General features: G+C 45.2%; 13 non-coding genes across 13 annotated transcripts; all 13 read right to left on the reverse strand.

Annotated features, from left to right (window-relative positions):
• Positions 1–721: 721 nt before the first annotated feature.
• Positions 722–836, reverse strand: LOC128488132 (U5 spliceosomal RNA). The gene has a single exon (XR_008353569.1). It is a non-coding gene; the product is annotated as a U5 spliceosomal RNA (small nuclear RNA).
• Positions 837–2,458: 1,622 nt separating this feature from the next.
• On the reverse strand, positions 2,459–2,573 carry LOC128488026 (U5 spliceosomal RNA). The gene has a single exon (XR_008353466.1). It is a non-coding gene; the product is annotated as a U5 spliceosomal RNA (small nuclear RNA).
• Positions 2,574–4,196: 1,623 nt separating this feature from the next.
• Positions 4,197–4,311, reverse strand: LOC128488027 (U5 spliceosomal RNA). Its single transcript, XR_008353467.1, has one exon. It is a non-coding gene; the product is annotated as a U5 spliceosomal RNA (small nuclear RNA).
• Positions 4,312–5,934: 1,623 nt separating this feature from the next.
• Positions 5,935–6,049, reverse strand: LOC128488029 (U5 spliceosomal RNA). The gene has a single exon (XR_008353469.1). It is a non-coding gene; the product is annotated as a U5 spliceosomal RNA (small nuclear RNA).
• Positions 6,050–7,673: 1,624 nt separating this feature from the next.
• LOC128488148 (U5 spliceosomal RNA) lies at positions 7,674–7,788 on the reverse strand. The gene has a single exon (XR_008353585.1). It is a non-coding gene; the product is annotated as a U5 spliceosomal RNA (small nuclear RNA).
• Positions 7,789–9,410: 1,622 nt separating this feature from the next.
• On the reverse strand, positions 9,411–9,525 carry LOC128488167 (U5 spliceosomal RNA). Its single transcript, XR_008353603.1, has one exon. It is a non-coding gene; the product is annotated as a U5 spliceosomal RNA (small nuclear RNA).
• A 1,623-nt stretch (positions 9,526–11,148) lies between these two features.
• Positions 11,149–11,263, reverse strand: LOC128488189 (U5 spliceosomal RNA). Its single transcript, XR_008353622.1, has one exon. It is a non-coding gene; the product is annotated as a U5 spliceosomal RNA (small nuclear RNA).
• A 1,622-nt stretch (positions 11,264–12,885) lies between these two features.
• On the reverse strand, positions 12,886–13,000 carry LOC128488030 (U5 spliceosomal RNA). The gene has a single exon (XR_008353470.1). It is a non-coding gene; the product is annotated as a U5 spliceosomal RNA (small nuclear RNA).
• A 1,622-nt stretch (positions 13,001–14,622) lies between these two features.
• On the reverse strand, positions 14,623–14,737 carry LOC128488031 (U5 spliceosomal RNA). The gene has a single exon (XR_008353472.1). It is a non-coding gene; the product is annotated as a U5 spliceosomal RNA (small nuclear RNA).
• Positions 14,738–17,929: 3,192 nt separating this feature from the next.
• LOC128488032 (U5 spliceosomal RNA) lies at positions 17,930–18,044 on the reverse strand. Its single transcript, XR_008353473.1, has one exon. It is a non-coding gene; the product is annotated as a U5 spliceosomal RNA (small nuclear RNA).
• Positions 18,045–21,236: 3,192 nt separating this feature from the next.
• On the reverse strand, positions 21,237–21,351 carry LOC128488033 (U5 spliceosomal RNA). The gene has a single exon (XR_008353474.1). It is a non-coding gene; the product is annotated as a U5 spliceosomal RNA (small nuclear RNA).
• Positions 21,352–22,970: 1,619 nt separating this feature from the next.
• On the reverse strand, positions 22,971–23,085 carry LOC128488195 (U5 spliceosomal RNA). Its single transcript, XR_008353628.1, has one exon. It is a non-coding gene; the product is annotated as a U5 spliceosomal RNA (small nuclear RNA).
• A 1,622-nt stretch (positions 23,086–24,707) lies between these two features.
• LOC128488210 (U5 spliceosomal RNA) lies at positions 24,708–24,822 on the reverse strand. The gene has a single exon (XR_008353642.1). It is a non-coding gene; the product is annotated as a U5 spliceosomal RNA (small nuclear RNA).
• Between the last annotated feature and the right edge of the window lie 721 nt (positions 24,823–25,543).

Below are 25,543 nucleotides of genomic sequence, written 5' to 3' on the forward strand. Positions count from 1 at the left end.
GTATTAAAACTGCGGCGGGAAGAAAACGCACAAAATCTCGGACAGTTCACCATACGGCCTTGCGACGAACGAGCAAAAGGCTCACTAACGGCAACGCACGGACGACCGGACTCCCCAGCACCGCCACAAAGAAGGAGCGCAGCGCGGCATCGGAGCGGCAAAAGTCAATCCAAACACGGCAGACTAGACACTTTGCCAAAAATGAAGTCTGCAACCTGATCTTTCCACACGCATAGAGCTTCCCAACTCGTGTCGGAAAGCTTTTAAACAAATAGCAAAAAAGCTATGATCACTGAACGTACAGAGGGCGCATTAGTCCTTTCCATGCTGAAAACCGGCCCCTTAAGCGTGTGGTGAGTACTTTTTCCAGATGTTTCACTATTGATATTTGAGGAAATGAATAATACAACTGCACATGTGAGGAACAGAGATCTCAATGTTAAACATTTAAGGACAGTTGTTTTTTTTTTTTTGGTTTGTTTATTATCATAAAGAACAATTGGGAATATGCTTGAAAGCATATGTACAGGCTTATTTGCATACAGTCTGGAGGGCGTGGTCTACCTCTGCCTCGTTAAAGCATTTCTACAACCCCAAACAGTACATAGCATGACACAGGCAGGATATTTTGCACTTCTGAATGCGACGCAGCCCTTAGCCAGGACGAAGCTTGCGGCTAAAGCAAGCAATCTTTTTGATCTATCGTTAACAACAGCAAAGAAGCCCAGCAAACGCCAGGCATCAAAAAATTGATTAAGACTCATGGTCGTTCCTCCCCACGGAAATCTTTAGTAAAAGGCGAAAGATTTATTCAGTCTGAAGAGAAACCAGAGTATACCCAAGCATGCCGCAGGGCAACGGCCCGGCCACAGGCAGTGCTCCTCGAGGTTAAGGTGTGTTTAATTAATCCCACCCAGCTCTTGCCTGATCATTGGAACCTTTAACACATGCAAAACACAATTGCAAAGGGATTGGAACTATTTAATATTGGGCTGTTTTAAAGTCTTATTAAACTAACAATAAGGCGGGGCGTTTCTCGGTGCATCATGGGTATTCAAATGAGGCGGCAGCTCAAACAAACCTTCCAGCAGTCTTAGTGACTGGGGCGCGAGGTTGCTTCTTTGAAACAATGTTGTTTGCGTTAAGAAAAGAAAAGCTGAAGATTGTAACTCCCCCACCGCTTACCTACGGGGGTCCGCAACTTCCCCTTCTGCTGCAGCCACCAGAAGTTCCTGGCACACATTCTTTGGGCTGTGTTACAAGGTTAGGGGTAAGGCTTCGGGATGGAATCTGATTACTACTCTTTTTTCCAATCGTGGCGTGCTGAACCCATCGGCTTCACAAATACCAAGTTGCCTGATGCTGTTTCCTTTGAAAGCAAATATATCTTTTCCACAAATCCAATCTTTCTAATTAAACCACCTTTCCAAAGTTAGCGGTTAGAAACGTTTAAGCATGGAAAGGTTTGGTGATAGAGCTTGGGTTAGGGGCGGGTTAAGCTCATGGCTTTGAAGAGGCCCAGTTACAGTTAGCGTCGGAGTACTGTTAATGGTTTACGGTTGACAGTTTAGGGTTAGGTAAGGCTTAGAATCCTTCCCCATTGTGGCGTGTTTAGCCCATCCTTTTCACAAACACCAAAAAAGCCTGATTTCCTTCAATTTCTTTTTGTCTTAAGCAGCATCGCCAGTGCCAACATTTTGCACCTAAGATTATAAAAAGTACCTAACAAAATTGTTTTTGTATTAAAACTGCGGCGGGAAGAAAACGCACAAAATCTCGGACAGTTCACCAAACGGCCTTGCGACGAACGAGCAAAAGGCTCACTAACGGCAGCGCACGGACGACCGGACTCCCCAGCACCGCCACAAAGAAGGAGCGCAGCACGGCATCGGAGCGGCAAAAGTCAATCCAAACACGGCAGACTAGACATTTTGCCAAAAACGAAGTCTGCAACCTGATCTTTCCACACGCATAGAGCTTCCCAACTCGTGTCGGAAAGCTTTTAAACAAATAGCAAAAAAGCTATGATCACTGAACGTACAGCGGGCGCATTAGTCCTTTCCATGCTGAAAACCGGCCCCTTAAGCGTGTGGTGAGTACTTTTTCCAGATGTTTCACTATTGATATTTGAGGAAATGAATAATACAACTGCACATGTGAGGAACAGAGATCTCAATGTTAAACATTTAAGGACAGTTGTTTTTTTTTTTGGTGTGTTTATTATCATAAAGAACAATTGGGAATATGCTTGAAAGCATATGTGCAGGCTTATTTGCATACAGTCTGGAGGGCATGGTCTACCTCTGCCTCGTTAAAGCATTTCTACAACCCCAAACAGTACATAGCATGACACAGGCAGGATATTTTGCGCTTCTGGATGCGACGCAGCCCTTAGCCAGGACGAAGCTTGCGACTAAAGCAAGCAATCTTTTTGATCTATCGTTAACAACAGCAAAGAAGCCCAGCAAACGCCAGGCATCAAAAAATTGATTAAGACTCATGGTCGTTCCTCCCCACGGAAATCTTTAGTAAAAGGCGAAAGATTTATTCGGTCTGAAGAGAAACCAGAGTATACCCAAGCATGCCGCAGGGCAACGGCCCGGCCACAGGCAGTGCTCCTCGAGGTTAAGGTGTGTTTAATTAATCCCACCCAGCTCTTGCCTGATCATTGGAACCTTTAACACATGCAAAACACAATTGCAAAGGGATTGGAACTATTTAATATTGGGCTGTTTTAAAGTCTTATTAAACTAACAATAAGGCGGGGCGTTTCTCGGTGCATCATGGGTATTCAAATGAGGCGGCAGCTCAAACAAACCTTCCAGCAGTCTTAGTGACTGGGGCGCGAGGTTGCTTCTTTGAAACAATGTTGTTTGCGTTAAGAAAAGAAAAGCTGAAGATTGTAACTCCCCCACCGCTTACCTACGGGGGTCCGCAACTTCCCCTTCTGCTGCAGCCACCAGAAGTTCCTGGCACACATTCTTTGGGCTGTGTTACAAGGTTAGGGGTAAGGCTTCGGGATGGAATCTGATTACTACTCTTTTTTCCAATCGTGGCGTGCTGAACCCATCGGCTTCACAAATACCAAGTTGCCTGATGCTGTTTCCTTTGAAAGCAAATATATCTTTTCCACAAATCCAATCTTTCTAATTAAACCACCTTTCCAAAGTTAGCGGTTAGAAACGTTTAAGCATGGAAAGGTTTGGTGATAGAGCTTGGGTTAGGGGCGGGATAAGCTCATGGCTTTGAAGAGGCCCAGTTACAGTTAGCGTCGGAGTACTGTTAATGGTTTACGGTTGACAGTTTAGGGTTAGGTAAGGCTTAGAATCCTTCCCCATTGTGGCGTGTTTAGCCCATCCTTTTCACAAACACCAAAAAAGCCTGATTTCCTTCAATTTCTTTTTGTCTTAAGCAGCATCGCCAGTGCCAACATTTTGCACCTAAGATTATAAAAAGTACCTAACAAAATTGTTTTTGTATTAAAACTGCGGCGGGAAGAAAACGCACAAAATCTCGGACAGTTCACCATACGGCCTTGCGACGAACGAGCAAAAGGCTCACTAACGGCAGCGCACGGACGACCGGACTCCCCAGCACCGCCACAAAGAAGGAGCGCAGCACGGCATCGGAGCGGCAAAAGTCAATCCAAACACGGCAGACTAGACATTTTGCCAAAAACGAAGTCTGCAACCTGATCTTTCCACACGCATAGAGCTTCCCAACTCGTGTCGGAAAGCTTTTAAACAAATAGCAAAAAAGCTATGATCACTGAACGTACAGCGGGCGCATTAGTCCTTTCCATGCTGAAAACCGGCCCCTTAAGCGTGTGGTGAGTACTTTTTCCAGATGTTTCACTATTGATATTTGAGGAAATGAATAATACAACTGCACATGTGAGGAACAGAGATCTCAATGTTAAACATTTAAGGACAGTTGTTTTTTTTTTTTGGTGTGTTTATTATCATAAAGAACAATTGGGAATATGCTTGAAAGCATATGTACAGGCTTATTTGCATACAGTCTGGAGGGCGTGGTCTACCTCTGCCTCGTTAAAGCATTTCTACAACCCCAAACAGTACATAGCATGACACAGGCAGGATATTTTGCGCTTCTGGATGCGACGCAGCCCTTAGCCAGGACGAAGCTTGCGACTAAAGCAAGCAATCTTTTTGATCTATCGTTAACAACAGCAAAGAAGCCCAGCAAACGCCAGGCATCAAAAAATTGATTAAGACTCATGGTCGTTCCTCCCCACGGAAATCTTTAGTAAAAGGCGAAAGATTTATTCGGTCTGAAGAGAAACCAGAGTATACCCAAGCATGCCGCAGGGCAACGGCCCGGCCACAGGCAGTGCTCCTCGAGGTTAAGGTGTGTTTAATTAATCCCACCCAGCTCTTGCCTGATCATTGGAACCTTTAACACATGCAAAACACAATTGCAAAGGGATTGGAACTATTTAATATTGGGCTGTTTTAAAGTCTTATTAAACTAACAATAAGGCGGGGCGTTTCTCGGTGCATCATGGGTATTCAAATGAGGCGGCAGCTCAAACAAACCTTCCAGCAGTCTTAGTGACTGGGGCGCGAGGTTGCTTCTTTGAAACAATGTTGTTTGCGTTAAGAAAAGAAAAGCTGAAGATTGTAACTCCCCCACCGCTTACCTACGGGGGTCCGCAACTTCCCCTTCTGCTGCAGCCACCAGAAGTTCCTGGCACACATTCTTTGGGCTGTGTTACAAGGTTAGGGGTAAGGCTTCGGGATGGAATCTGATTACTACTCTTTTTTCCAATCGTGGCGTGCTGAACCCATCGGCTTCACAAATACCAAGTTGCCTGATGCTGTTTCCTTTGAAAGCAAATATATCTTTTCCACAAATCCAATCTTTCTAATTAAACCACCTTTCCAAAGTTAGCGGTTAGAAACGTTTAAGCATGGAAAGGTTTGGTGATAGAGCTTGGGTTAGGGGCGGGTTAAGCTCATGGCTTTGAAGAGGCCCAGTTACAGTTAGCGTCGGAGTACTGTTAATGGTTTACGGTTGACAGTTTAGGGTTAGGTAAGGCTTAGAATCCTTCCCCATTGTGGCGTGTTTAGCCCATCCTTTTCACAAACACCAAAAAAGCCTGATTTCCTTCAATTTCTTTTTGTCTTAAGCAGCATCGCCAGTGCCAACATTTTGCACCTAAGATTATAAAAAGTACCTAACAAAATTGTTTTTGTATTAAAACTGCGGCGGGAAGAAAACGCACAAAATCTCGGACAGTTCACCATACGGCCTTGCGACGAACGAGCAAAAGGCTCACTAACGGCAGCGCACGGACGACCGGACTCCCCAGCACCGCCACAAAGAAGGAGCGCAGCGCGGCATCGGAGCGGCAAAAGTCAATCCAAACACGGCAAACTAGACACTTTGCCAAAAATGAAGTCTGCAACCTGATCTTTCCACACGCATAGAGCTTCCCAACTCGTGTCGGAAAGCTTTTAAACAAATAGCAAAAAAGCTATGATCACTGAACGCACAGAGGGCGCATTAGTCCTTTCCATGCTGAAAACCGGCCCCTTAAGCGTGTGGTGAGTACTTTTTCCAGATGTTTCACTATTGATATTTGAGGAAATGAATAATACGACTGCACATGTGAGGAACAGAGATCTCAATGTTAAACATTTAAGGACAGTTGGTTTTTTTTTTTGGTTTGTTTATTATCATAAAGAACAATTGGGAATATGCTTGAAAGCATATGTACAGGCTTATTTGCATACAGTCTGGAGGGCATGGTCTACCTCTGCCTCGTTAAAGCATTTCTACAACCCCAAACAGTACATAGCATGACACAGGCAGGATATTTTGCGCTTCTGGATGCGACACAGCCCTTAGCCAGGACGAAGCTTGCGACTAAAGCAAGCAATCTTTTTGATCTATCGTTAACAACAGCAAAGAAGCCCAGCAAACGCCAGGCATCAAAAAATTGATTAAGACTCATGGTCGTTCCTCCCCACGGAAATCTTTAGTAAAAGGCGAAAGATTTATTCGGTCTGAAGAGAAACCAGAGTATACCCAAGCATGCCGCAGGGCAACGGCCCGGCCACAGGCAGTGCTCCTCGAGGTTAAGGTGTGTTTAATTAATCCCACCCAGCTCTTGCCTGATCATTGGAACCTTTAACACATGCAAAACACAATTGCAAAGGGATTGGAACTATTTAATATTGGGCTGTTTTAAAGTCTTATTAAACTAACAATAAGGCGGGGCGTTTCTCGGTGCATCATGGGTATTCAAATGAGGCGGCAGCTCAAACAAACCTTCCAGCAGTCTTAGTGACTGGGGCGCGAGGTTGCTTCTTTGAAACAATGTTGTTTGCGTTAAGAAAAGAAAAGCTGAAGATTGTAACTCCCCCACCGCTTACCTACGGGGGTCCGCAACTTCCCCTTCTGCTGCAGCCACCATAAGTTCCTGGCACACATTCTTTGGGCTGTGTTACAAGGTTAGGGGTAAGGCTTCGGGATGGAATCTGATTACTACTCTTTTTTCCAATCGTGGCGTGCTGAACCCATCGGCTTCACAAATACCAAGTTGCCTGATGCTGTTTCCTTTGAAAGCAAATATATCTTTTCCACAAATCCAATCTTTCTAATTAAACCACCTTTCCAAAGTTAGCGGTTAGAAACGTTTAAGCATGGAAAGGTTTGGTGATAGAGCTTGGGTTAGGGGCGGGTTAAGCTCATGGCTTTGAAGAGGCCCAGTTACAGTTAGCGTCGGAGTACTGTTAATGGTTTACGGTTGACAGTTTAGGGTTAGGTAAGGCTTAGAATCCTTCCCCATTGTGGCGTGTTTAGCCCATCCTTTTCACAAACACCAAAAAAGCCTGATTTCCTTCAATTTCTTTTTGTCTTAAGCAGCATCGCCAGTGCCAACATTTTGCACCTAAGATTATAAAAAGTACCTAACAAAATTGTTTTTGTATTAAAACTGCGGCGGGAAGAAAACGCACAAAATCTCGGACAGTTCACCATACGGCCTTGCGACGAACGAGCAAAAGGCTCACTAACGGCAGCGCACGGACGACCGGGCTCCCCAGCACCGCCACAAAGAAGGAGCACAGCACGGCATCGGAGCGGCAAATGTCAATCCAAACACGGCAGACTAGACACTTTGCCAAAACTGAAGTCTGCAACCTGATCTTTCCACACGCATAGAGCTTCCCAATTCGTGTCGGAAAGCTTTTAAACAAATAGCAAAAAAGCTATGATCACTGAACGTGCAGAGGGCGCATTAGTCCTTTCCATGCTGAAAACCGGCCCCTTAAGCGTGTGGTGAGTACTTTTTCCAGATGTTTCACTATTGATATTTGAGGAAATGAATAATACAACTGCACATGTAAGGAACAGAGATCTCAATGTTAAACATTTAAGGACAGTTGTTTTTTTTTTTTTGGTTTGTTTATTATCATAAAGAACAATTGGGAATATGCTTGAAAGCATATGTACAGGCTTATTTGCATACAGTCTGGAGGGCGTGGTCTAACTCTGCCTCGTTAAAGCATTTCTACAACCCCAAACAGTACATAGCATGACACAGGCAGGATATTTTGCGCTTCTGGATGCGACGCAGCCCTTAGCCAGGGCGAAGCTTGCGACTAAAGCAAGCAATCGTTTTGATCTATCGTTAACAACAGCAAAGAAGCCCAGCAAACGCCAGGCATCAAAAAATTGATTAAGACTCATGGTCGTTCCTCCCCACGGAAATCTTTAGTAAAAGGCGAAAGATTTATTCGGTCTGAAGAAAAACCAGAGTATACCCAAGCATGCCGCAGGGCAACGGCCCGGCCCCAGGCAGTGCTCCTCGAGGTTAAGGTGTGTTTAATTAATCCCACCCAGCTCTTGCCTGATCATTGGAACCTTTAACACATGCAAAACACAATTGCAAAGGGATTGGAACTATTTAATATTGGGCTGTTTTAAAGTCTTATTAAACTAACAATAAGGCGGGGCGTTTCTCGGTGCATCATGGGTATTCAAATGAGGCGGCAGCTCAAACAAACCTTCCAGCAGTCTTAGTGACTGGGGCGCGAGGTTGCTTCTTTGAAACAATGTTGTCTGCGTTAAGAAAAGAAAAGCTGAAGATTGTAACTCCCCCACCGCTTACCTACGGGGGTCCGCAACTTCCCCTTCTGCTGCAGCCACCAGAAGTTCCTGGCACACATTCTTTGGGCTGTGTTACAAGGTTAGGGGTAAGGCTTCGGGATGGAATCTGATTACTACTCTTTTTTCCAATCGTGGCGTGCTGAACCCATCGGCTTCACAAATACCAAGTTGCCTGATGCTGTTTCCTTTGAAAGCAAATATATCTTTTCCACAAATCCAATCTTTCTAATTAAACCACCTTTCCAAAGTTAGCGGTTAGAAACGTTTAAGCATGGAAAGGTTTGGTGATAGAGCTTGGGTTAGGGGCGGGTTAAGCTCATGGCTTTGAAGAGGCCCAGTTACAGTTAGCGTCGGAGTACTGTTAATGGTTTACGGTTGACAGTTTAGGGTTAGGTAAGGCTTAGAATCCTTCCCCATTGTGGCGTGTTTAGCCCATCCTTTTCACAAACACCAAAAAAGCCTGATTTCCTTCAATTTCTTTTTGTCTTAAGCAGCATCGCCAGTGCCAACATTTTGCACCTAAGATTATAAAAAGTACCTAACAAAATTGTTTTTGTATTAAAACTGCGGCGGGAAGAAAACGCACAAAATCTCGGACAGTTCACCATACGGCCTTGCGACGAACGAGCAAAAGGCTCACTAACGGCAGCGCACGGACGACCGGACTCCCCAGCACCGCCACAAAGAAGGAGCGCAGCGCGGCATCGGAGCGGCAAAAGTCAATCCAAACACGGCAGACTAGACACTTTGCCAAAAATGAAGTCTGCAACCTGATCTTTCCACACGCATAGAGCTTCCCAACTCGTGTCGGAAAGCTTTTAAACAAATAGCAAAAAAGCTATGATCACTGAACGTACAGAGGGCGCATTAGTCCTTTCCATGCTGAAAACCGGCCCCTTAAGCGTGTGGTGAGTACTTTTTCCAGATGTTTCACTATTGATATTTGAGGAAATGAATAATACAACTGCACATGTGAGGAACAGAGATCTCAATGTTAAACATTTAAGGACAGTTGTTTTTTTTTTTGGTTTGTTTATTATCATAAAGAACAATTGGGAATATGCTTGAAAGCATATGTACAGGCTTATTTGCATACAGCCTGGAGGGCGTGGTCTAACTCTGCCTCGTTAAAGCATTTCTACAACCCCAAACAGTACATAGCATGACACAGGCAGGATATTTTGCGCTTCTGGATGTGACACAGCCCTTAGCCAGGACGAAGCTTGCGACTAAAGCAAGCAATCTTTTTGATCTATCGTTAACAACAGCAAAGAAGCCCAGCAAACGCCAGGCATCAAAAAATTGATTAAGACTCATGGTCGTTCCTCCCCACGGAAATCTTTAGTAAAAGGCGAAAGATTTATTCAGTCTAAAGAGAAACCAGAGTATACCCAAGCATGCCGCAGGGCAACGGCCCGGCCCCAGGCAGTGCTCCTCGAGGTTAAGGTGTGTTTAATTAATCCCACCCAGCTCTTGCCTGATCATTGGAACCTTTAACACATGCAAAACACAATTGCAAAGGGATTGGAACTATTTAATATTGGGCTGTTTTAAAGTCTTATTAAACTAACAATAAGGCGGGGCGTTTCTCGGTGCATCATGGGTATTCAAATGAGGCGGCAGCTCAAACAAACCTTCCAGCAGTCTTAGTGACTGGGGCGCGAGGTTGCTTCTTTGAAACAATGTTGTCTGCGTTAAGAAAAGAAAAGCTGAAGATTGTAACTCCCCCACCGCTTACCTACGGGGGTCCGCAACTTCCCCTTCTGCTGCAGCCACCAGAAGTTCCTGGCACACATTCTTTGGGCTGTGTTACAAGGTTAGGGGTAAGGCTTCGGGATGGAATCTGATTACTACTCTTTTTTCCAATCGTGGCGTGCTGAACCCATCGGCTTCACAAATACCAAGTTGCCTGATGCTGTTTCCTTTGAAAGCAAATATATCTTTTCCACAAATCCAATCTTTCTAATTAAACCACCTTTCCAAAGTTAGCGGTTAGAAACGTTTAAGCATGGAAAGGTTTGGTGATAGAGCTTGGGTTAGGGGCGGGTTAAGCTCATGGCTTTGAAGAGGCCCAGTTACAGTTAGCGTCGGAGTACTGTTAATGGTTTACGGTTGACAGTTTAGCGTTAGGTAAGGCTTAGAATCCTTCCCCATTGTGGCGTGTTTAGCCCATCCTTTTCACAAACACCAAAAAAGCCTGATTTCCTTCAATTTCTTTTTGTCTTAAGCAGCATCACCAGTGCCAACATTTTGCACCTAAGATTATAAAAAGTACCTAACAAAATTGTTTTTGTATTAAAACTGCGGCGGGAAGAAAACGCACAAAATCTCGGACAGTTCACCATACGGCCTTGCGACAAACGAGCAAAAGGCTCACTGACGGCAGCGCACGGACGACCGGACTCCCCAGCACCGCCACAAAGAAGGAGCGCAGCACGGCATCGGAGCGGCAAAAGTCAATCCAAACACGGCAGACTAGACACTTTGCCAAAAATGAAGTCTGCAACCTGATCTTTCCACACGCATAGAGCTTCCCAACTCGTGTCGGAAAGCTTTTAAACAAATAGCAAAAAAGCTATGATCACTGAATGTACAGAGGGCGCATTAGTCCTTTCCATGCTGAAAACCGGCCCCTTAAGCGTGTGGTGAGTACTTTTTCCAGATGTTTCACTATTGATATTTGAGGAAATGAATAATACAACTGCACATGTGAGGAACAGAGATCTCAATGTTAAACATTTAAGGACAGTTGTTTTTTTTTTTTGGTTTGTTTATTATCATAAAGAACAATTGGGAATATGCTTGAAAGCATATGTACAGGCTTATTTGCATACAGCCTGGAGGGCGTGGTCTAACTCTGCCTCGTTAAAGCATTTCTACAACCCCAAACAGTACATAGCATGACACAGGCAGGATATTTTGCGCTTCTGGATGCGACGCAGCCCTTAGCCAGGACGAAGCTTGCGACTAAAGCAGGCAATCTTTTTGATCTATCGTTAACAACAGCAAAGAAGCCCAGCAAACGCCAGGCATCAAAAAACTGATTAAGACTCATGGTCATTCCTCCCCACGGAAATCTTTAGTAAAAGGCGAAAGATTTATTCGGTCTGAAGAGAAACCAGAGTATACCCAAGCATGCCGCAGGGCAACGGCCCGGCCACAGGCAGTGCTCCTCGAGGTTAAGGTGTGTTTAATTAATCCCACCCAGCTCTTGCCTGATCATTGGAACCTTTAACACATGCAAAACACAATTGCAAAGGGATTGGAACTATTTAATATTGGGCTGTTTTAAAGTCTTATTAAACTAACAATAAGGCGGGGCGTTTCTCGGTGCATCATGGGTATTCAAATGAGGCGGCAGCTCAAACAAACCTTCCAGCAGTCTTAGTGACTGGGGCGCGAGGTTGCTTCTTTGAAACAATGTTGTTTGCGTTAAGAAAAGAAAAGCTGAAGATTGTAACTCCCCCACCGCTTACCTACGGGGGTCCGCAACTTCCCCTTCTGCTGCAGCCACCAGAAGTTCCTGGCACACATTCTTTGGGCTGCGTTACAAGGTTAGGGGTAAGGCTTCGGGATGGAATCTGATTACTACTCTTTTTTCCAATCGTGGCGTGCTGAACCCATCGGCTTCACAAATACCAAGTTGCCTGATGCTGTTTCCTTTGAAAGCAAATATATCTTTTCCACAAATCCAATCTTTCTAATTAAACCACCTTTCCAAAGTTAGCGGTTAGAAACGTTTAAGCATGGAAAGGTTTGGTGATAGAGCTTGGGTTAGGGGCGGGTTAAGCTCATGGCTTTGAAGAGGCCCAGTTACAGTTAGCGTCGGAGTACTGTTAATGGTTTACGGTTGACAGTTTAGGGTTAGGTAAGGCTTAGAATCCTTCCCCATTGTGGCGTGTTTAGCCCATCCTTTTCACAAACACCAAAAAAGCCTGATTTCCTTCAATTTCTTTTTGTCTTAAGCAGCATCGCCAGTGCCAACATTTTGCACCTAAGATTATAAAAAGTACCTAACAAAATTGTTTTTGTATTAAAACTGCGGCGGGAAGAAAACGCACAAAATCTCGGACAGTTCACCATACGGCCTTGCGACGAACGAGCAAAAGGCTCACTAAGGGCAGCGCACGGACGACCGGACTCCCCAGCACCGCCACAAAGAAGGAGCGCAGCACGGCATCGGAGCGGCAAAAGTCAATCCAAACACGGCAGACTAGACACTTTGCCAAAAATGAAGTCTGCAACCTGATCTTTCCACACGCATAGAGCTTCCCAACTCGTGTCGGAAAGCTTTTAAACAAATAGCAAAAAATCTATGATCACTGAACGTACAGAGGGCGCATTAGTCCTTTCCATGCTGAAAACCGGCCCCTTAAGCGTGTGGTGAGTACTTCTTCCAGATGTTTCACTATTGATATTTGAGGAAATGAATAATACAACTGCACATGTGAGGAACAGAGATCTCAATGTTAAACATTTAAGGACAGTTGTTTTTTTTTTTGGTTTGTTTATTATCATAAAGAACAATTGGGAATATGCTTGAAAGCATATGTACAGGCTTATTTGCATACAGTCTGGAGGGCGTGGTCTAACTCTGCCTTGTTAAAGCATTTCTACAACCCCAAACAGTACATAGCATGACACAGGCAGGATATTTTGCGCTTCTGGATGCGACGCAGCTCTTAGCCAGGACGAAGCTTGCGACTAAAGCAAGCAATCTTTTTGATCTATCGTTAACAACAGCAAAGAAGCCCAGCAAACGCCAGGCATCAAAAAATTGATTAAGACTCATGGTCGTTCCTCCCCACGGAAATCTTTAGTAAAAGGCGAAAGATTTATTCGGTCTGAAGAGAAACCAGAGTATACCCAAGCATGCCGCAGGGCAACGGCCCGGCCACAGGCAGTGCTCCTCGAGGTTAAGGTGTGTTTAATTAATCCCACCCAGCTCTTGCCTGATCATTGGAACCTTTAACACATGCAAAACACAATTGCAAAGGGATTGGAACTATTTAATATTGGGCTGTTTTAAAGTCTTATTAAACTAACAATAAGGCGGGGCGTTTCTCGGTGCATCATGGGTATTCAAATGAGGCGGCAGCTCAAACAAACCTTCCAGCAGTCTTAGTGACTGGGGCGCGAGGTTGCTTCTTTGAAACAATGTTGTTTGCGTTAAGAAAAGAAAAGCTGAAGATTGTAACTCCCCCACCGCTTACCTACGGGGGTCCGCAACTTCCCCTTCTGCTGCAGCCACCAGAAGTTCCTGGCACACATTCTTTGGGCTGCGTTACAAGGTTAGGGGTAAGGCTTCGGGATGGAATCTGATTACTACTCTTTTTTCCAATCGTGGCGTGCTGAACCCATCGGCTTCACAAATACCAAGTTGCCTGATGCTGTTTCCTTTGAAAGCAAATATATCTTTTCCACAAATCCAATCTTTCTTATTAAACCACCTTTCCAAAGTTAGCGGTTAGAAACGTTTAAGCATGGAAAGGTTTGGTGATAGAGCTTGGGTTAGGGGCGGGTTAAGCTCATGGCTTTGAAGAGGCCCAGTTACAGTTAGCGTCGGAGTACTGTTAATGGTTTACGGTTGACAGTTTAGGGTTAGGTAAGGCTTAGAATCCTTCCCCATTGTGGCGTGTTTAGCCCATCCTTTTCACAAACACCAAAAAAGCCTGATTTCCTTCAATTTCTTTTTGTCTTAAGCAGCATCACCAGTGCCAACATTTTGCACCTAAGATTATAAAAAGTACCTAACAAAATTGTTTTTGTATTAAAACTGCGGCGGGAAGAAAACGCACAAAATCTCGGACAGTTCACCATACGGCCTTGCGACGAACGAGCAAAAGGCTCACTGACGGCAGCGCACGGACGACCGGACTCCCCAGCACCGCCACAAAGAAGGAGCGCAGCACGGCATCGGAGCGGCAAAAGTCAATCCAAACACGGCAGACTAGACACTTTGCCAAAAATGAAGTCTGCAACCTGATCTTTCCACACGCATAGAGCTTCCCAACTCGTGTCGGAAAGCTTTTAAACAAATAGCAAAAAAGCTATGATCACTGAACGTACAGAGGGCGCATTAGTCCTTTCCATGCTGAAAACCGGCCCCTTAAGCGTGTGGTGAGTACTTCTTCCAGATGTTTCACTATTGATATTTGAGGAAATGAATAATACAACTGCACATGTGAGGAACAGAGATCTCAATGTTAAACATTTAAGGACAGTTGTTTTTTTTTTTGGTTTGTTTATTATCATAAAGAACAATTGGGAATATGCTTGAAAGCATATGTACAGGCTTATTTGCATACAGTCTGGAGGGCGTGGTCTAACTCTGCCTTGTTAAAGCATTTCTACAACCCCAAACAGTACATAGCATGACACAGGCAGGATATTTTGCGCTTCTGGATGCGACGCAGCTCTTAGCCAGGACGAAGCTTGCGACTAAAGCAAGCAATCTTTTTGATCTATCGTTAACAACAGCAAAGAAGCCCAGCAAACGCCAGGCATCAAAAAATTGATTAAGACTCATGGTCGTTCCTCCCCACGGAAATCTTTAGTAAAAGGCGAAAGATTTATTCGGTCTGAAGAGAAACCAGAGTATACCCAAGCATGCCGCAGGGCAACGGCCCGGCCACAGGCAGTGCTCCTCGAGGTTAAGGTGTGTTTAATTAATCCCACCCAGCTCTTGCCTGATCAATGGAACCTTTAACACATGCAAAACACAATTGCAAAGGGATTGGAACTATTTAATATTGGGCTGTTTTAAAGTCTTATTAAACTAACAATAAGGCGGGGCGTTTCTCGGTGCATCATGGGTATTCAAATGAGGCGGCAGCTCAAACAAACCTTCCAGCAGTCTTAGTGACTGGGGCGCGAGGTTGCTTCTTTGAAACAATGTTGTTTGCGTTAAGAAAAGAAAAGCTGAAGATTGTAACTCCCCCACCGCTTACCTACGGGGGTCCGCAACTTCCCCTTCTGCTGCAGCCACCAGAAGTTCCTGGCACACATTCTTTGGGCTGCGTTACAAGGTTAGGGGTAAGGCTTCGGGATGGAATCTGATTACTACTCTTTTTTCCAATCGTGGCGTGCTGAACCCATCGGCTTCACAAATACCAAGTTGCCTGATGCTGTTTCCTTTGAAAGCAAATATATCTTTTCCACAAATCCAATCTTTCTAATTAAACCACCTTTCCAAAGTTAGCGGTTAGAAACGTTTAAGCATGGAAAGGTTTGGTGATAGAGCTTGGGTTAGGGGCGGGTTAAGCTCATGGCTTTGAAGAGGCCCAGTTACAGTTAGCGTCGGAGTACTGTTAATGGTTTACGGTTGACAGTTTAGGGTTAGGTAAGGCTTAGAATCCTTCCCCATTGTGGCGTGTTTAGCCCATCCTTTTCACAAACACCAAAAAAGCCTGATTTCCTTCAATTTCTTTTTGTCTTAAGCAGCATCGCCAGTGCCAACATTTTGCACCTAAGATTATAAAAAGTACCTAACAAAATTGTTTTTGTATTAAAACTGCGGCGGGAAGAAAACGCACAAAATCTCGGACAGTTCCCGGTCGCAGGCAACTTAGATTTTGCTCCGGGGATGGAGGACGGGTATCTTTCCTCGATGGGCTTGAACCCTAAGGCCTGCATTTCTGACTTCTGGGACAGTGGTGCTCCCCGGTCTGCTATGAGGGTTTTCCCGCCTCCTGGCCCTGGTATACTCCAAAGGTATCGCTTTTCACAACTCACGCACTACATCCACACACTTCCTGGTAAACATAACCTCACAAGGGACCTCACGGCTTTTGAACGGATCCTTCAATTGGATAAGATACCTCGGGGTGGGGTCTCGATCACATACCAGCTTTTGAACGTGGGTACCCCTGCTGCCCCCCCCTCATTTATGGGTGCTTGGGAGGAAGCCCTAGGGGAAGTCCTCACTGACAACCAGTGGGAGAAGGTTTGTGTTTTAACTCACAAAGGTTCTGTAGCCTCAAAATACCAGGAGACGGCATATAAGATTCTCACTATGTGGTACAGGACTCCAGTCTACATTGCTAAGATTAGCCCGGGGAGTGATCCGTCATGCTGGAGGTGTGGGGAGGAGATTGGTACATTTTTGCATATTTGGTGGGATTGCGAGAGGATCAGACCCTTTTGGAAGGGCGTGCTGCGTGGTGTGGGGGAGGTGTCAGGTCATGAGGTGCCATATTCCCCTGGTCTTTGCCTCATTTCCCTCACGGGTGAATCTCTGACTTCCATGAAACGTTCTGTTACTAGACACCTTCTTAATGCTGCCCGTTCCCTGATCCCCCGCTACTGGAAACGCACTGAAGCCCCATCCCTACGTCAATGGGTTACTCAGGTTGAGGAGATTAGAGAGATGGAGGAATTAGTCCACCTGTCCTCTGACAGGATGGAAGCATTTACTAAGGTCTGGGCAAGTTGGCTTTCATTCCTGTCATCCCCGGTTCTAGCTGCGCTCTTGAGGTGATGCGGTTTGGCGGTTCCCTTCCTTACTCTCTGGTCTCTACCCTCTTCATATCCTTGTCCCCCACTCTCTTTCCCCTTCCTTCTCTATTATTCCATCTCTCCACCCCCCCACCCCCCCTTTTTTTTTTTTTTTTTTTTTTTTTTTTTTTTGTGTGGTCCGGGCGGGTGTTGGATGCCACTGGGGACGATGTGTTTCGGTGGCCTGAACCACCGTAATCCCTCGTGTGTCTCCATTGTTCTGTCCTGTCTGATTTGATTGTATTCATTTGTCTTCCCATTTTTGTCCCCCTCTTGTTTATGCATGTTTTGAATTACGATGTGAGATTACTTGACCATGCACCATAGGTTGTGCTCTGTGATACTGGAGACATTTATACTCACCTGTCATCCACTGTTTTATTTTCTCTCTTTGATTGTTACATAAGCCGCCCCACGATTGTCAATTTGTTTGACCTCTTTAGCAGCCCCTGCGTGGGTTTTAACGTGATTTACTCTGCATTGTCCGACGCATGTTTAAGTGGCTCCTTCTCAGTTTTGACATTTACATGTATCTCATTGTCCGAGTGATCTTTATTGTACTGCCTTGTGTTGTACCCCATATGTGTCAATAAAAACGTTATTTACCTAAAATCTCGGACAGTTCACCATACGGCCTTGCGACGAACGAGCAAAAGGCTCACTAACGGCAGCGCACGGACGACCGGACTCCCCAGCACCGCCACAAAGAAGGAGCGCAGCACGGCATCGGAGCGGCAAAAGTCAATCCAAACACGGCAGACTAGACACTTTGCCAAAAATGAAGTCTGCAACCTGATCTTTCCACACGCATAGAGCTTCCCAACTCGTGTCGGAAAGCTTTTAAACAAATAGCAAAAAAGCTATGATCACTGAACGTACAGAGGGCGCATTAGTCCTTTCCATGCTGAAAACCGGCCCCTTAAGCGTGTGGTGAGTACTTTTTCCAGATGTTTCACTATTGATATTTGAGGAAATGAATAATACAACTGCACATGTGAGGAACAGAGATCTCAATGTTAAACATTTAAGGACAGTTGTTTTTTTTTTTTGGTTTGTTTATTATCATAAAGAACAATTGGGAATATGCTTGAAAGCATATGTACAGGCTTATTTGCATACAGTCTGGAGGGCGTGGTCTAACTCTGCCTCGTTAAAGCATTTCTACAACCCCAAACAGTACATAGCATGTCACAGGCGGGATATTTTGCGCTTCTGGATGCGACGCAGCTCTTAGCCAGGACGAAGCTTGCGACTAAAGCAAGCAATCTTTTTGATCTATCGTTAACAACTGCAAAGAAGCCCAGCAAACGCCAGGCATCAAAAAATTGATTAAGACTCATGGTCGTTCCTCCCCACGGAAATCTTTAGTAAAAGGCGAAAGATTTATTCGGTCTGAAGAGAAACCAGAGTATACCCAAGCATGCCGCAGGGCAACGGCCCGGCCACAGGCAGTGCTCCTCGAGGTTAAGGTGTGTTTAATTAATCCCACCAGCTCTTGCCTGATCATTGGAACCTTTAACACATGCAAAACACAATTGCAAAGGGATTGGAACTATTTAATATTGGGCTGTTTTAAAGTCTTATTAAACTAACAATAAGGCGGGGCGTTTCTCGGTGCATCATGGGTATTCAAATGAGGCGGCAGCTCAAACAAACCTTCCAGCAGTCTTAGTGACTGGGGCGCGAGGTTGCTTCTTTGAAACAATGTTGTTTGCGTTAAGAAAAGAAAAGCTGAAGATTGTAACTCCCCCACCGCTTACCTACGGGGGTCCGCAACTTCCCCTTCTGCTGCAGCCACCAGAAGTTCCTGGCACACATTCTTTGGGCTGCGTTACAAGGTTAGGGGTAAGGCTTCGGGATGGAATCTGATTACTACTCTTTTTTCCAATCGTGGCGTGCTGAACCCATTGGCTTCACAAATACCAAGTTGCCTGATGCTGTTTCCTTTGAAAGCAAATATATCTTTTCCACAAATCCAATCTTTCTTATTAAACCACCTTTCCAAAGTTAGCGGTTAGAAACGTTTAAGCATGGAAAGGTTTGGTGATAGAGCTTGGGTTAGGGGCGGGTTAAGCTCATGGCTTTGAAGAGGCCCAGTTACAGTTAGCGTCGGAGTACTGTTAATGGTTTACGGTTGACAGTTTAGGGTTAGGTAAGGCTTAGAATCCTTCCCCATTGTGGCGTGTTTAGCCCATCCTTTTCACAAACACCAAAAAAGCCTGATTTCCTTCAATTTCTTTTTGTCTTAAGCAGCATCGCCAGTGCCAACATTTTGCACCTAAGATTATAAAAAGTACCTAACAAAATTGTTTTTGTATTAAAACTGCGGCGGGAAGAAAACGCACAAAATCTCGGACAGTTCCCGGTCGCAGGCAACTTAGATTTTGCTCCGGGGATGGAGGACGGGTATCTTTCCTCGATGGGCTTGAACCCTAAGGCCTGCATTTCTGACTTCTGGGACAGTGGTGCTCCCCGGTCTGCTATGAGGGTTTTCCCGCCTCCTGGCCCTGGTATACTCCAAAGGTATCGCTTTTCACAACTCACGCACTACATCCACACACTTCCTGGTAAACATAACCTCACAAGGGACCTCACGGCTTTTGAACGGATCCTTCAATTGGATAAGATACCTCGGGGTGGGGTCTCGATCACATACCAGCTTTTGAACGTGGGTACCCCTGCTGCCCCCCCCTCATTTATGGGTGCTTGGGAGGAAGCCCTAGGGGAAGTCCTCACTGACAACCAGTGGGAGAAGGTTTGTGTTTTAACTCACAAAGGTTCTGTAGCCTCAAAATACCAGGAGACGGCATATAAGATTCTCACTATGTGGTACAGGACTCCAGTCTACATTGCTAAGATTAGCCCGGGGAGTGATCCGTCATGCTGGAGGTGTGGGGAGGAGATTGGTACATTTTTGCATATTTGGTGGGATTGCGAGAGGATCAGACCCTTTTGGAAGGGCGTGCTGCGTGGTGTGGGGGAGGTGTCAGGTCATGAGGTGCCATATTCCCCTGGTCTTTGCCTCATTTCCCTCACGGGTGAATCTCTGACTTCCATGAAACGTTCTGTTACTAGACACCTTCTTAATGCTGCCCGTTCCCTGATCCCCCGCTACTGGAAACGCACTGAAGCCCCATCCCTACGTCAATGGGTTACTCAGGTTGAGGAGATTAGAGAGATGGAGGAATTAGTCCACCTGTCCTCTGACAGGATGGAAGCATTTACTAAGGTCTGGGCAAGTTGGCTTTCATTCCTGTCATCCCCGGTTCTAGCTGCGCTCTTGAGGTGATGCGGTTTGGCGGTTCCCTTCCTTACTCTCTGGTCTCTACCCTCTTCATATCCTTGTCCCCCACTCTCTTTCCCCTTCCTTCTCTATTATTCCATCTCTCCACCCCCCCACCCCCCCTTTTTTTTTTTTTTTTTTTTTTTTTTTTTTTTTGTGTGGTCCGGGCGGGTGTTGGATGCCACTGGGGACGATGTGTTTCGGTGGCCTGAACCACCGTAATCCCTCGTGTGTCTCCATTGTTCTGTCCTGTCTGATTTGATTGTATTCATTTGTCTTCCCATTTTTGTCCCCCTCTTGTTTATGCATGTTTTGAATTACGATGTGAGATTACTTGACCATGCACCATAGGTTGTGCTCTGTGATACTGGAGACATTTATACTCACCTGTCATCCACTGTTTTATTTTCTCTCTTTGATTGTTACATAAGCCGCCCCACGATTGTCAATTTGTTTGACCTCTTTAGCAGCCCCTGCGTGGGTTTTAACGTGATTTACTCTGCATTGTCCGACGCATGTTTAAGTGGCTCCTTCTCAGTTTTGACATTTACATGTATCTCATTGTCCGAGTGATCTTTATTGTACTGCCTTGTGTTGTACCCCATATGTGTCAATAAAAACGTTATTTACCTAAAATCTCGGACAGTTCACCATACGGCCTTGCGACGAACGAGCAAAAGGCTCACTAACGGCAGCGCACGGACGACCGGACTCCCCAGCACCGCCACAAAGAAGGAGCGCAGCACGGCATCGGAGCGGCAAAAGTCAATCCAAACACGGCAGACTAGACACTTTGCCAAAAATGAAGTCTGCAACCTGATCTTTCCACACGCATAGAGCTTCCCAACTCGTGTCGGAAAGCTTTTAAACAAATAGCAAAAAAGCTATGATCACTGAACGTACAGAGGGCGCATTAGTCCTTTCCATGCTGAAAACCGGCCCCTTAAGCGTGTGGTGAGTACTTTTTCCAGATGTTTCACTATTGATATTTGAGGAAATGAATAATACAACTGCACATGTGAGGAACAGAGATCTCAATGTTAAACATTTAAGGACAGTTGTTTTTTTTTTTTGGTTTGTTTATTATCATAAAGAACAATTGGGAATATGCTTGAAAGCATATGTACAGGCTTATTTGCATACAGTCTGGAGGGCGTGGTCTAACTCTGCCTCGTTAAAGCATTTCTACAACCCCAAACAGTACATAGCATGTCACAGGCGGGATATTTTGCGCTTCTGGATGCGACGCAGCTCTTAGCCAGGACGAAGCTTGCGACTAAAGCAAGCAATCTTTTTGATCTATCGTTAACAACTGCAAAGAAGCCCAGCAAACGCCAGGCATCAAAAAATTGATTAAGACTCATGGTCGTTCCTCCCCACGGAAATCTTTAGTAAAAGGCGAAAGATTTATTCGGTCTGAAGAGAAACCAGAGTATACCCAAGCATGCCGCAGGGCAACGGCCCGGCCACAGGCAGTGCTCCTCGAGGTTAAGGTGTGTTTAATTAATCCCACCAGCTCTTGCCTGATCATTGGAACCTTTAACACATGCAAAACACAATTGCAAAGGGATTGGAACTATTTAATATTGGGCTGTTTTAAAGTCTTATTAAACTAACAATAAGGCGGGGCGTTTCTCGGTGCATCATGGGTATTCAAATGAGGCGGCAGCTCAAACAAACCTTCCAGCAGTCTTAGTGACTGGGGCGCGAGGTTGCTTCTTTGAAACAATGTTGTTTGCGTTAAGAAAAGAAAAGCTGAAGATTGTAACTCCCCCACCGCTTACCTACGGGGGTCCGCAACTTCCCCTTCTGCTGCAGCCACCAGAAGTTCCTGGCACACATTCTTTGGGCTGCGTTACAAGGTTAGGGGTAAGGCTTCGGGATGGAATCTGATTACTACTCTTTTTTCCAATCGTGGCGTGCTGAACCCATTGGCTTCACAAATACCAAGTTGCCTGATGCTGTTTCCTTTGAAAGCAAATATATCTTTTCCACAAATCCAATCTTTCTTATTAAACCACCTTTCCAAAGTTAGCGGTTAGAAACGTTTAAGCATGGAAAGGTTTGGTGATAGAGCTTGGGTTAGGGGCGGGTTAAGCTCATGGCTTTGAAGAGGCCCAGTTACAGTTAGCGTCGGAGTACTGTTAATGGTTTACGGTTGACAGTTTAGGGTTAGGTAAGGCTTAGAATCCTTCCCCATTGTGGCGTGTTTAGCCCATCCTTTTCACAAACACCAAAAAAGCCTGATTTCCTTCAATTTCTTTTTGTCTTAAGCAGCATCGCCAGTGCCAACATTTTGCACCTAAGATTATAAAAAGTACCTAACAAAATTGTTTTTGTATTAAAACTGCGGCGGGAAGAAAACGCACAAAATCTCGGACAGTTCACCACACGGCCTTGCGACGAACGAGCAAAAGGCTCACTAACGGCAGCGCACGGACGACCGGACTCCCCAGCACCGCCACAAAGAAGGAGCGCAGCACGGCATCGGAGCGGCAAAAGTCAATCCAAACACGGCAGACTAGACGCTTTGCCAAAAATGAAGTCTGCAACCTGATCTTTCCACACGCATAGAGCTTCCCAACTCGTGTCGGAAAGCTTTTAAACAAATAGCAAAAAAAGCTATGATCACTGAACGTACAGAGGGCGCATTAGTCCTTTCCATGCTGAAAACCGGCCCCTTAAGCGTGTGGTGAGTACTTTTTCCAGATGTTTCACTATTGATATTTGAGGAAATGAATAATACGACTGCACATGTGAGGAACAGAGATCTCAATGTTAAACATTTAAGGACAGTTTTTTTTTTTTGGTTTGTTTATTATCATAAAGAACAATTGGGAATATGCTTGAAAGCATATGTACAGCTTATTTGCATACAGCCTGGAGGGCGTGGTCTAACTCTGCCTCATTAAAGCATTTCTACAACCCCAAACAGTACATAGCATGACACAGGCAGGATATTTTGCGCTTCTGGATGCGACGCAGCCCTTAGCCAGGACGAAGCTTGCGACTAAAGCAAGCAATCTTTTTGATCTATCGTTAACAACAGCAAAGAAGCCCAGCAAACGCCAGGCATCAAAAAATTGATTAAGACTCATGGTCGTTCCTCCCCAGGGAAATCTTTAGTAAAAGGCGAAAGATTTATTCGGTCTGAAGAGAAACCAGAGTATACCCAAGCATGCCGCAGGGCAACGGCCCGGCCACAGGCAGTGCTCCTCGAGGTTAAGGTGTGTTTAATTAATCCCACCCAGCTCTTGCCTGATCATTGGAACCTTTAACACATGCAAAACACAATTGCAAAGGGATTGGAACTATTTAATATTGGGCTGTTTTAAAGTCTTATTAAACTAACAATAAGGCGGGGCGTTTCTCGGTGCATCATGGGTATTCAAATGAGGCGGCAGCTCAAACAAACCTTCCAGCAGTCTTAGTGACTGGGGCGCGAGGTTGCTTCTTTGAAACAATGTTGTTTGCGTTAAGAAAAGAAAAGCTGAAGATTGTAACTCCCCCACCGCTTACCTACGGGGGTCCGCAACTTCCCCTTCTGCTGCAGCCACCAGAAGTTCCTGGCACACATTCTTTGGGCTGCGTTACAAGGTTAGGGGTAAGGCTTCGGGATGGAATCTGATTACTACTCTTTTTTCCAATCGTGGCGTGCTGAACCCATCGGCTTCACAAATACCAAGTTGCCTGATGCTGTTTCCTTTGAAAGCAAATATATCTTTTCCACAAATCCAATCTTTCTTATTAAACCACCTTTCCAAAGTTAGCGGTTAGAAACGTTTAAGCATGGAAAGGTTTGGTGATAGAGCTTGGGTTAGGGGCGGGTTAAGCTCATGGCTTTGAAGAGGCCCAGTTACAGTTAGCGTCGGAGTACTGTTAATGGTTTACGGTTGACAGTTTAGGGTTAGGTAAGGCTTAGAATCCTTCCCCATTGTGGCGTGTTTAGCCCATCCTTTTCACAAACACCAAAAAAGCCTGATTTCCTTCAATTTCTTTTTGTCTTAAGCAGCATCGCCAGTGCCAACATTTTGCACCTAAGATTATAAAAAGTACCTAACAAAATTGTTTTTGTATTAAAACTGCGGCGGGAAGAAAACGCACAAAATCTCGGACAGTTCACCATACGGCCTTGCGACAAACGAGCAAAAGGCTCACTGACGGCAGCGCACGGACGACCGGACTCCCCAGCACCGCCACAAAGAAGGAGCGCAGCACGGCATCGGAGCGGCAAAAGTCAATCCAAACACGGCAGACTAGACACTTTGCCAAAAATGAAGTCTGCAACTTGATCTTTCCACACGCATAGAGCTTCCCAACTCGTGTCGGAAAGCTTTTAAACAAATAGCAAAAAATCTATGATCACTGAACGTACAGAGGGCGCATTAGTCCTTTCCATGCTGAAAACCGGCCCCTTAAGCGTGTGGTGAGTACTTCTTCCAGATGTTTCACTATTGATATTTGAGGAAATGAATAATACAACTGCACATGTGAGGAACAGAGATCTCAATGTTAAACATTTAAGGACAGTTGTTTTTTTTTTTGGTTTGTTTATTATCATAAAGAACAATTGGGAATATGCTTGAAAGCATATGTACAGGCTTATTTGCATACAGTCTGGAGGGCGTGGTCTAACTCTGCCTTGTTAAAGCATTTCTACAACCCCAAACAGTACATAGCATGACACAGGCAGGATATTTTGCGCTTCTGGATGCGACGCAGCCCTTAGCCAGGACGAAGCTTGCGACTAAAGCAGGCAATCTTTTTGATCTATCGTTAACAACAGCAAAGAAGCCCAGCAAACGCCAGGCATCAAAAAATTGATTAAGACTCATGGTCATTCCTCCCCACGGAAATCTTTAGTAAAAGGCGAAAGATTTATTCGGTCTGAAGAGAAACCAGAATATACCCAAGCATGCCGCAGGGCAACGGCCCGGCCACAGGCAGTGCTCCTCGAGGTTAAGGTGTGTTTAATTAATCCCACCCAGCTCTTGCCTGATCATTGGAACCTTTAACACATGCAAAACACAATTGCAAAGGGATTGGAACTATTTAATATTGGGCTGTTTTAAAGTCTTATTAAACTAACAATAAGGCGGGGCGTTTCTTGGTGCATCATGGGTATTCAAATGAGGCGGCAGCTCAAACAAACCTTCCAGCAGTCTTAGTGACTGGGGCGCGAGGTTGCTTCTTTGAAACAATGTTGTTTGCGTTAAGAAAAGAAAAGCTGAAGATTGTAACTCCCCCACCGCTTACCTACGGGGGTCCGCAACTTCCCCTTCTGCTGCAGCCACCAGAAGTTCCTGGCACACATTCTTTGGGCTGCGTTACAAGGTTAGGGGTAAGGCTTCGGGATGGAATCTGATTACTACTCTTTTTTCCAATCGTGGCGTGCTGAACCCATCGGCTTCACAAATACCAAGTTGCCTGATGCTGTTTCCTTTGAAAGCAAATATATCTTTTCCACAAATCCAATCTTTCTAATTAAACCACCTTTCCAAAGTTAGCGGTTAGAAACGTTTAAGCATGGAAAGGTTTGGTGATAGAGCTTGGGTTAGGGGCGGGTTAAGCTCATGGCTTTGAAGAGGCCCAGTTACAGTTAGCGTCGGAGTACTGTTAATGGTTTAC

The sequence above is a fragment of the Spea bombifrons genome, chromosome 3, assembly GCF_027358695.1.
Source record: "Spea bombifrons isolate aSpeBom1 chromosome 3, aSpeBom1.2.pri, whole genome shotgun sequence".
NCBI classification, from domain to species: Eukaryota; Metazoa; Chordata; class Amphibia; order Anura; family Pelobatidae; genus Spea; species Spea bombifrons.